We start from the raw sequence: 10608 nt of genomic DNA on the forward strand, positions 1-10608 counted from the left end.
GCACAGCAACCTTCTCTGGTTTTGAGTAGCATTCATGGACAAAGTCTCACTTGGGCCCATGGAAAGAAAAGTGACAAAGGAGAGAGAGGTCATAACATACAACCCGTCTTCCCTATAAAAATAAAAAACTGAGAAGTTTAAATATTTTTCTTACTTTTTTTTTTTTTAAAAGATTGCAGAACAGATTGAGAAGTATTCACTAGGAGTTGTGCATCAGTCATGCCTAAGCATCTAAGAACAAATGTTAGCCTATATTTTAATGCAACAGAATATATTAGAGCAACCACTAGACAGATTTTTGAAACATATAATGTATGTCTTAGCTTCTTCAGTACTTAAAGCAGTCTCATGTGTTTTATGTTGGCAGCACCTGACCAGGCTTCAAGAGACCTTGAAGAGTATCATGGAATGCCACCTGTCAGGACAACCATCACAAGCACATCAGCAACAAACCTAAGATACTAAGTCCCAGAGGGGTAGCCATGTTAGTCTATAACTTAACTAAGAAAAAAAAGCCACAACAAGTAGATCCATGGCACCTTGGAGACTGACAAAAGTACATGTATAGTATCATGAGCTTTCATGGGCAAAACCCACTTCCTCACATGAGATCATCTCATCTGAAGAAGTGGGTTTTGCCCATGAAAGCTCGTGATACTACATATATATTTTTGTTAGTATATTAAGAACAACTAGTCTTTAAGGTGTCACAGGACTAAGTTAGGAAAGACAAACCAGAGGGAGTGGCTGATGAGCAACCCTGCATTAGGGAACTGGCACAGTACCCTAGAATAAATCCACCCGAGTGTCCGGAAGTTATGTCACTGCAGGTCACGGTTCCCCACTGCTTCTGTGGGCCTCCCTGGCAAAGATATTTGATTTAGAAAATAGACCAAAGTTTAGAAATAAGGCCGGATGGACAATGAATCCATTGAAAGAGCTGTAACCATTTTGCTAGAAATATTAATGTTTATAGTGCCAAGAATATGCCACCTGTATATGGAATTTTTCAGTGATGAAAAATGTTATTTCTGTTGTCTTTAAATGAGAGAACAGTGAAAACTTTCCAACAAATTAGCAAGATGTCTCACTAAGTAATGAAACAGACTTCTGGACAGATTATGTCCCTTGTAGTAACAGCAACAGGAAAACATAGTGGATGCTACAGATTCATAGATTTTTTGAGGACAAGAGAGACTATTAGATCATTTAGTCTGATTTATACAAGTCACAGAATTTCAGTTCTCTCAGTACTGATCACCAAAACTTATGTATGATTAAAGCATATATTCTAGAAAGGGATCCAGTCTTGATTTGAATAAGTAAGATACAGTGCATGGACCACTCTGAGGAAAATTAACAATTGGAACAAACTACCAATGCTACAAATATGCACCTTACTTCTAATCTGAGTTTGCCTGGCTTTAACTTCCACTAGTTTTTGTAGTGCTTTTCTCCTCTAGGCCCTCCCAAGAATTTGTATTTCCTAAAACTAAATTAATGCCTTATGAGGTAAATTCATTAAATCTATAAACAGGAAACAAACTATATTAGTAATGATTACATGAAAAATAATGATCTAGTGGATCAAATGCATGCATGCACACATACTGGCAGGATAAGATTACCTAACCACTTTTATGGAAATCAGTTTAGAAAAAAAAGAAATAAGTGTAGTACTACATGGAATTTTCATTCCAAACAGTACTTTGTGCTTATATACTGTCATTTATAACACCTAATGTAGGTATCATATCCCCATTTTACAGACAAATTAGCTAAGACATGGAGAGATTTTAATGGCTTGCCCAACGTTGTATAGAAAGTCAATGGCAAAGAGAACCCAAATTTACAAATAACCAATCCTGTGCTCAGCTAATCCATAAACCAGACAGTGTCAAGGCTAGACCTACCATGAGGCGAACTGAGGCGGCCGTCTCAGGTGCCAGACTGTGTGGGGAGCGCCACTAGGACCCAGAGTGTAGAAAATTGTCTGCTGCTGGTGCATATGTATTCTCTCTGCTCTAGATGCAGAGATGGTAGAGTGCTGTGCTAGAGGAAGGAGGGCACAAAAGACCTTTCAAAGTTTTGGACCAAGCGAGGGGACATGGGGGCGTCATTTGAGCTCCCGGCCTCAGGTGCCAAAATGTTGTGGGCCGGCCCTGGACAGTGTTCATGATTATCCTTAGCTTCTGACACAATAAAGTACAGTCCTACAGGGTAAGGGGGAAAATGAAGACAACCTGAATATAGGGATTGGTTAACACTCTTCATTAGAGAAAAGTCCTGAACCTGGAAGAGGGTACGTGTGGTGGTGGTGGGGTTAATTCCTTCATTGTTTTCAGCACAGACATAAAACGTTTGTTAGACCAAAAGCCCTAGCACCAAAGAAGGCCGTTTTCTTGATCCCGTTTTGGAGGCTAATTTCTTGACTAAACTCAAAGTCACCATTTCCTTTTTGTTGCTTGAGATGACAGGAAAAAAAGTTTGGTAGAGTGCCAAAGTAACTGAACGTTAACATCCTAATTAAGACTAGGCCCACATGGTCACTAAAGCAGGGGCAGCAGCAAACAAATGTAACATTGGGAACCAGGTAAGCAGACAGCTTCTCTTCAGCTTGAGAGGAGTAGAGAAAGCCAGCCAGCTCTACCTCACTTGAGACACCTGGAGCCTGATATGCAGAAGCACAGAGATCTAACAACTGCAACTGAAGTCAATGGAAGCTATGACTACCAGAGGTGGTACACAAGTAGGGATGTTAACCATGTAAATGCTAGATGCTAACAGGTAAGCCTGGGTTCATCAGTTAATCCTACTGGTTATGCATACGACCACCCTTCCTGCCTCCGAGGCAGCAGCATAGGGAGGCAGGCAGGCAGGCAGGCGCTGGTACACGTGGGAAGCTGACTTAAATGCTGGCTCCCTGTGAACACCGTCTCCCACCTGCCACCCCCCCCCGCATGTAAACATGTAATGGCTAAAAAAAAAAAAATTCAGCCGTTACATGTTTTCACAAACAACATTTGACATCTCCAACTGTAAGGTAGCGTTGTCTGGAGGAACAAGCTCAGGGTTAGGCTTCATGAGCTCATAAATTCTAATCCTGGCCATGTCTGTCTGAGGCCACTTGCTGAATCAGTATCTGTCTCAGTTTGCTTATCAGAAAATTGGGGATAATACTCTTAACTCACACAGTTGATACTAATGCTTGTGAGCCATTCAGATATTGTTGGGATAAGTACCCTAGAAAAAGGACCATGAAAAAAAAATGAATTACATATTCATTGCAGGCTTTGGATGGCATGCAATAAGGCAGGGACTGCCAATTGAATGATGAGGATAAAAATACTCAACAGCTGCCTCATATCCTGAGCACTGTTCACCCAATGGCCTGAATGAGGCACAGGTCCTGTGGAAAAAAACTGGCATGTGAACTTGTAATTAAAGTTACATTAAATGATATTACAACACATTTGCATAAGGAAGGTTGTCCATACAACCTAAAATCTGTCATTCCCCAGCTTTCTAGTCCTTGACTTTGAAGCTAAGTAACATTTTAACACAGGATTTTACTATATTACATAGTTAGTGCAGCATGGTGAGCGAACCCAACTTGTGTTTCAATGAGAATACATGCAAACAGCAGTGTGTTGTGGTGTGCCAATAGTTAGGTTCTTCTCAGTACTTGCTTAGCCCTCTGGAGTACTCCTGTTTAATTTAAGGAAGTTATAGATGCATATCAGAAGAATGTAAAGTCTCAAATATTAATACTCTACCAAGGCAAAGTTAACTGTGCTTTTGTCTCAGGATAGTTTCAGGATCTTGTCTCCAACCAGGGCATGCACTCATTTGCAGTGTTGGTAAAGAAGAGCAACGTTACTCGAGAAGGGTGGAATGCGTTAGACTCCAGTTTCAAATCTTATTTAAAAGGCAGACTGTATTTCCAATAATATCCACATATAGGTTAAAAAGACTAGGGTGCTGCTGATTTGAAGGGGATGAGGGAAACATTTCTATACTCCGCTTTCTAATAACTAACACAATGGGGGGAGCTACTATATTATGCCTTCCATGTCAGTCTTGCAACATGGATACCTCAAACATGAAAGGCATTATAAAAAAAAAGCGCACACTTGGGGTTCCCCAACCCCAACTCTAGAAGCTAATCTTCTCTTTCCATAAAAGTAGAGGCCACACTGCTAATTATGACTTTGTTGAGCACAAGGAAAATGTTTGGGCTTCTTTAATTAGTCACATCACTATTGTACACCAACAATTCACAAACATCAATATGCTTCTCACCACTTTTTTTTTAATAAAATGACCAACTTTCACCCCAATGAGGAGCCCATCCCCCATAACTCCTGCCAAAGTCAAACAGCTTCACGATCATTTATTCAACCTTTAATATTACCTATGAAAAGCACACTGAGATCCTTGTTCGAAAGATGCTGTACACAACATTTTCTTTCTTGCTTTTTTACGGGGTGTATATAAAGTATTTGTTATGCTAATTATACGGGGTTTACATAAAGTCTGCACAAAAAGGTGTTTCTACGGAAAAGGTTTCCATGCATGAGTATCCACTATATGCCATATAAACTACTCTAGAGAATTCGCAACCCTCCACACAAAAATTGTAAAACCCTAGCTATATCATCTTGTGCAATGTTAGATATTTCAGCATATTGTTTCTGACAGGTGGCTATGTAACAAACATTAAAAAGTAGCCAACATCTGGAACAGGATTTCTTTATTTTAAAAAAGTGTTATGCTTATTTTAATTTATAAATTAGACAAAATGTGCTTATGCCCAAGTAAAACATACACCCCCCCCCCCCAAGTAAACAGATCCAGAATCCCTACAAATGTTTTGCACCACAAAACAAAATATAAACTACTGTAGTGTTCTACACTGGACCCACACACAGCTGGTCATGTTTTCCTGTGGCAAGTTAAACACAGAACTGACACTGAGCTACTCATGAAGTAAATTTTAACTAAGTTAGACTCAACCACCCTGTTGCCTCAGCCTGACTTCTAAATTTCTCAAGAGGGAGACGTGGAGGACTCTTTCAGTTGCTTAGCAACTGCCCTGGGGACCTCACACCAGGGAGACCATTTCAGAACGCATGGTGTGCCATAATTCAATCCACGACTTTAAGGTCCCAAATCCAGGCTCACCACATTTGTAATATTTTTAATTTTCACAAACAACAAGATGAACATACAATTTTCTGCTTCATTTTATTTTCTTCAAAAGTGCTTTTAGTATTGCTAAAAGGCACCATTAACAGAAGTATCAGTTCTTAAAAATATATCCACAAAAGAGGTATAGCACAATCAGTGCAGTGAAAGCCTTTATTATGCTCTGACCACTTACATGAATTCCAGCTTAGAGGGGTTAGCTGGGAGATAGTTTTATGGAGTTTAAGGCCAGAATGGACTATTAGGTCATCTAGGCTTACACCTCCTGTAAGTATCACAGCCCATTAAATTTCAGTCAGACACCCCTATAGCATTTCAGTCCTCAGGAGACTAAGCTATTGTGTGCAACAGGCAGAGAACAGAGAAGATCAAGGTGGAAGCCTAAAGTGGAAGCCCGTGAAATAGCAGGGAAATGATTTGGGGAGATTGGTGCAGAGAATCCTCAAACCATTGGGCACGGACATAGGGAGAAACAAAAGAAAAATACCAAAGGTCACTGCCAGTATAACCTGGGAGAAAATTCCTTCCCAACCCAAAAATCTGGGCATCATTATGATAGGATCACATGAGCAAAAGACAACATCCAGGTATTTAAGAAAGAGGAGTCTCTGTCCAATCTCAGAACACTAGTCCACTCCATCTCCTGTATTAGAAATTGGGCCCAGGTGAAAACTTCAAAGAAAGGCAAATAACCCCCAGAATACATCTGATTACATGTGAGCACCAAGGGGGGAGGGGGGAGAGAAGGGAAAAAGGACTGATGGGGCTAGAGGAAATCTTTCCTCACTCCTGTAGCTAACTAGCTCTGGAATAGGAATGTAAGAGGTTAACCAGTTACACAGAAAACATTAGGCTTACCAGAATGTTTACCGGGTAACCAGTTGGAGCAGACCGGGCTGAGTCCAGCTGGCCACGTGGGGTGAAAGGCAGGGCCATGCCTATGTTGGGCTCCCACACCTGGCTATGTGGGACCAGCCTATGAAGTCATGCAGGACCCCAGCCCCAGTCATGCTGGACTGTCCCAAGTGGGCTGACAGGATTACAGCCCCAGCCACACCAGAGTGGCTCAGATGGGACCAGGCCACTTCAGGGCCAGCCAGCAAGACTGCTGCCCCAGCCATGCCAGAATGGCTCAGCAGGACCCCGTCCATGCTGGGGCAGACTGGCAATATTCTGGCCCACGACATGCTGGAGCAGCCTGGGTGGCCAGACGTGATCCCAGTTGTGTCAAGTGGGGCTCCTGACATGCTGGACAGTCAGGCAGGACCTACCAACAGTTAATTGGTATAATTTTATCCTTTTAACCAATTAACTATTTTAATGGTTATTTACATCCCTTTTGTGGAACACAACATTTTATCTTAATGTAGAGCTGCAAGCATTAGGAGCACGTTGCAATGTTCAATGGAAGCAATCCTGTCTCCCCTACCCATGAAGGAAAGGATAAATCTGAGTTCTCCAGTTCAAAGCCAGAAGGGACCACTACAAACCTTCAGCCTGAAGCCACACGAAAGTGAGATTTTACAATCTGAGCTTTTAAGACTCCAAATGAAAAGTAGCTCAACTTCCACATCCAACTCAATTCTTAGTCTATAATGATGAAATCAGCTAAGATGGCAGTTATTATGCACATAGACTAAGATCACTTCGCTGTGAGCTATCAACTTAGTTCATGTAGGACTCAGGGGCAGAGAATAACCATATTCAACTATTACCAGTGTTATCTGAATTTGAACCAACAATACCAAAATTAGATTAGTTGTAATCACTAGAGAACACCTGCAGATCACTAAAGGAAGGTGCAGAGCACCAAAAAAAAAACACTGCAATGAATTGTGATGTTTGGCAAATAATGCATCACCAGTACATGATGCTGTCATTACAGAACTATGCAACATTAGCCTCTTTTCTTCTTAAATGCTAGGAAGGAGAAGGATTTCCCTTCTCTTCCAACCCTACATGGCCTGATAGCTACCAGCCATAGTCTCATATGACTTGAATGTCGCAAATTGACTATCATACGCTAAGGCACCCAGTCTTCCCAGTTCTCAATACTTAACTCATATTCTAATTTACAGTCCAAAGGTCAAAATACAAGTAAGACTCCAGCCCTTTTGATTTTCTATTCTAGCTATGCCACTGACTTCTATGATCCTGGCCAAATCACTTAACCTCAGGGTTTCTCAGTTTGCAAGTGTTTGTGCAGTGCTTTGAGATTTTCACAGGAAAGATGGGATACAAGTAATAAATAGCAGTATCATACATAACCAGCACAGAGAATTCAATATTTAGTTATAAGTTCCGATATAAAATATCATGCAGGTATATTTGAGTCTTATGCTGGAGAGAAGATAGCAAGCATGGGCAATCTTTTCCACCACCAAGCTGACACACTGATGACACAATACAGTTAATGCTTATACTGCAACATGCAAGCAATGTTGGTGTAGCTGTGTTAGTCCCAGGATATTAGGTATTGTACGGCAACTTGGCTTGTCTGTATTTTCTCTGCCTTTCATGCCAGAAGGTGTCACTGTGGCATCACTTCCACAAAAGCCTACAGCAGGGACTCCCAAATTTATACCATGTACCATTTCTTTATAGAAAGATTGTCTCGTGGACTGCTCATTCATAGTGGCACAACACCCCTATGCCAACTAGCGCATTTGCTTACAGGGAAAAGCAACATTCTAGAAGTAGTTAGTGTTTTTTCCTCCATCTGCCTTTAATGTACTAACATGGGGATGGGAGTTCTCTCCTTTCCCATCTGTTATGTTCTTCTTTTACTCCCTCCCCTGCATGTGCTTCCCTGCCACCTGGTCCTCTTTTCCAACTGCATATGCTTACCAGTTTCCTGTCCCTCCTCTTTCCATGCACATGCTTCCCTGCCACTTGGAATCCTTTTCTCCTCCAGACACACAGAACTGCCCAGATGCTTCACTCTCTTCTGCTGATGGCTGGTAACTCCAATCTCATTGGGATCACTCTTGTCCCCAAGGGTAGCTCACTTTCTGTGGAGCATGGTCTCCAGTTGAGGCAGCAAAGGGCTGTCTCATTTCCAGATGCGTGTATAAAGTCCTCATGTTCTTTGCATTTAAGAGCCTAAACACCTGTAGAAGCAGCTGGAAACAGGAGCCAGCACCACGTGCACCATGGAAGAGTAAATGTGCACCATTAGTCCATGGACCAGTTTGGGAATCTCTGATTTGGAAATAGGAGTCTACCTCATGGAAGATAAAAATGGAAAGGTAGCTGGGAAGACACAAGGGAAAGTAAACCCTAAGTGACTCATTTAGACTTTCATATGAGTCTAAAGGCCAGATTTGGCATGCATATGTATCTAAGTCTTTTGACCTGATTAAAGGGGGGAAAAAACAACAACAAGGACAACACCCTGATAAACAGTACGGAGGGGCACACAATATGGACTAGCTCAGTGGTGTGGAAAAAGCGAATAAGGAAAAGTTATTTACTTATTCCCACAATATAAGAACTAGGGGTTACCAAATGACATTAATAGGCAGCAGGTTTAAAACAAACAAAAGGAAGTTTTTCTTCTCACAGCGCACAGTCAACCTCTGGAACTCCTTGCCAGAGGATGTTGTGAAGGTTAAGACTTTCACAGGGTTCAAAAAAGAGCTAGATAGATTCATGGAGGTTAGGTCCATCAATGGCTATTAGCCAGAATGGGTAGGAATGGTGTCCCTAGCCACTGTTTGCATGGAGGTGAGTGACAGGGGAGGGATCATGTGAGGATTCCCTGTTGTGTTCCCTCCCTCTGGGGCAGCTGGCACTGGCCACTGTTGGCAGCCAGGACACTGGACTGGATGGACCATTGGTCTGACCCAGTATGGCCGTTCTTATGTTCAGTGGTTCTGGGTAAGTGACTCAGTCTTTATGCCTCAGTTTCTCCATATATAAGACAGGAATACCACCACCTCAGGATAACTTAATGTTTGACTTTGAAGACATAACATATTAAGTACGACTACAACATAATCCTCTTCCAAATCCACCCAGCCCAGCAAACCTTTCCATAAAGTGTAAAAATTTAAGCAAGTGTAGATAAGGAGGGTTCAGGGAAATATCCCCTTTACATTTACTATAGGGATCCTCCCCACGATCACTTATGTGCTGCATAATGAAGTGACCAGCACAGACACCTAGGCAAGAAGCCCATTTAATTTTTTTAAAGCAGCAGCTATAGTCCTTGCTGATCCATTATAGGTAGAAAAATCAATGGAGATTGCCTTGATCAGCAAATTAAACTGAAAAACCCACCCTCAGGGGGAGGGTTTAAAACCAGAAAGCTGGGGAGGGCAGAGAAGAGAATCTTTGGCACGAGTGTCCAAGCTGCAAGCAAAAAGCCTTGCCACCGTTTTGCCGGCTACACCTTTAGCAGCAGGAAGGACGGTCGAGTGAAACAAGGCAAAGGGAGGGGGGGGGAAAAAGAGGGGGGACTCTTATTCTGACATGAGATTCAGTCTGGCTGCCAGCCGGGTTAAGTGCCACGACTGGGGCTCAACCAAGACACACAAATATGTCCACTTGCCCCCCCCCACAACACACCTTCTCCACCCTGAAGACCACTCCCCACGCCGAAGGAGCTTATGCTAGACTACTCTCACGGCGGGGGTAGGGGGGCGGCAAAGAGGCTACCTCTTTACTAATTCCCCCCCCCCAAGAAACCTCAAACTGAAACGCACCCCACTTCTCTAGCCACGCCTCTCCCACCCTCCGAGCACGCCACCCCCACACAAAAAATGTTACCCACCCTCCAACAGCAGAGGCAGATCTGAGTCGAACCATTTTAAAATCGCGCCGTTCGGTTTTCCCCTGCATCCAACTCCACTACAGGCTCTTTGCAAGCCGGGAGGGAGAGTGTGTGAGCGTGTGATGGTGGAAGAGGAGGAGGAGGAAGAGGAAGAGGAAGGAGGCAGGGTTGAAAGCCTGTAATAACTTTCCGAAACAAATGCTTTAAACCCTTTATACCAAAAAAAGCCACCCCAAACTATGATCTGCACCCAAGCCAACCATATTTTATGATTCTGTGCCTGCCGGGAATTTCGGAGCGAATCATACAGCAGAAACTTTTCAGGCACCCTTGAATTGCAACTCTCTAGTTTCTCTCCCATGGCCCCCATAAGAAGCAAAGGTACACAATTATTTTCTTCCCAAAGTAGAAAATGTTTTTTTAAAAAATCCCCAAGACAGAGAATACAGTTAAATTCCAGCAGCCGGACAAGAAGACTTTGCACTTTTCTCGGGTTAAGGAGGGCTGGCTTTAGCCCCTTTACATCTGGGGAACGCTCGCTCCAGTTCCCTAAAAGTAAAAGGAGGGACATCCGTACCCATTCCCTTTTGCAAATAACTTATACTGCCCCTTTCCCCCCAAAATAA

General features: G+C 42.6%; 1 protein-coding gene across 19 annotated transcripts in view; it reads right to left on the reverse strand.

Moving 5' to 3' along the window:
* Positions 1 to 10608, reverse strand: part of GATAD2A (GATA zinc finger domain containing 2A) — a 120874-nt gene that overhangs the window by 81311 nt on the left and 28955 nt on the right. For 2 of the 19 annotated variants that reach the window (XM_075902816.1, XM_075902812.1), the window contains exon 1: positions 9983 to 10607. The exons of the other annotated variants lie outside the window; for them this stretch is intronic. The gene's annotated coding sequence lies outside the window, so the exon portion shown is untranslated. Of the gene's footprint in view, positions 1 to 9982; position 10608 lie in introns of those variants that run through there. 19 annotated transcript variants of the gene reach the window in all.

This window comes from Pelodiscus sinensis, chromosome 19 (assembly GCF_049634645.1).
Source record: "Pelodiscus sinensis isolate JC-2024 chromosome 19, ASM4963464v1, whole genome shotgun sequence".
In the NCBI taxonomy this organism is placed as follows: domain Eukaryota; kingdom Metazoa; phylum Chordata; order Testudines; family Trionychidae; genus Pelodiscus; species Pelodiscus sinensis.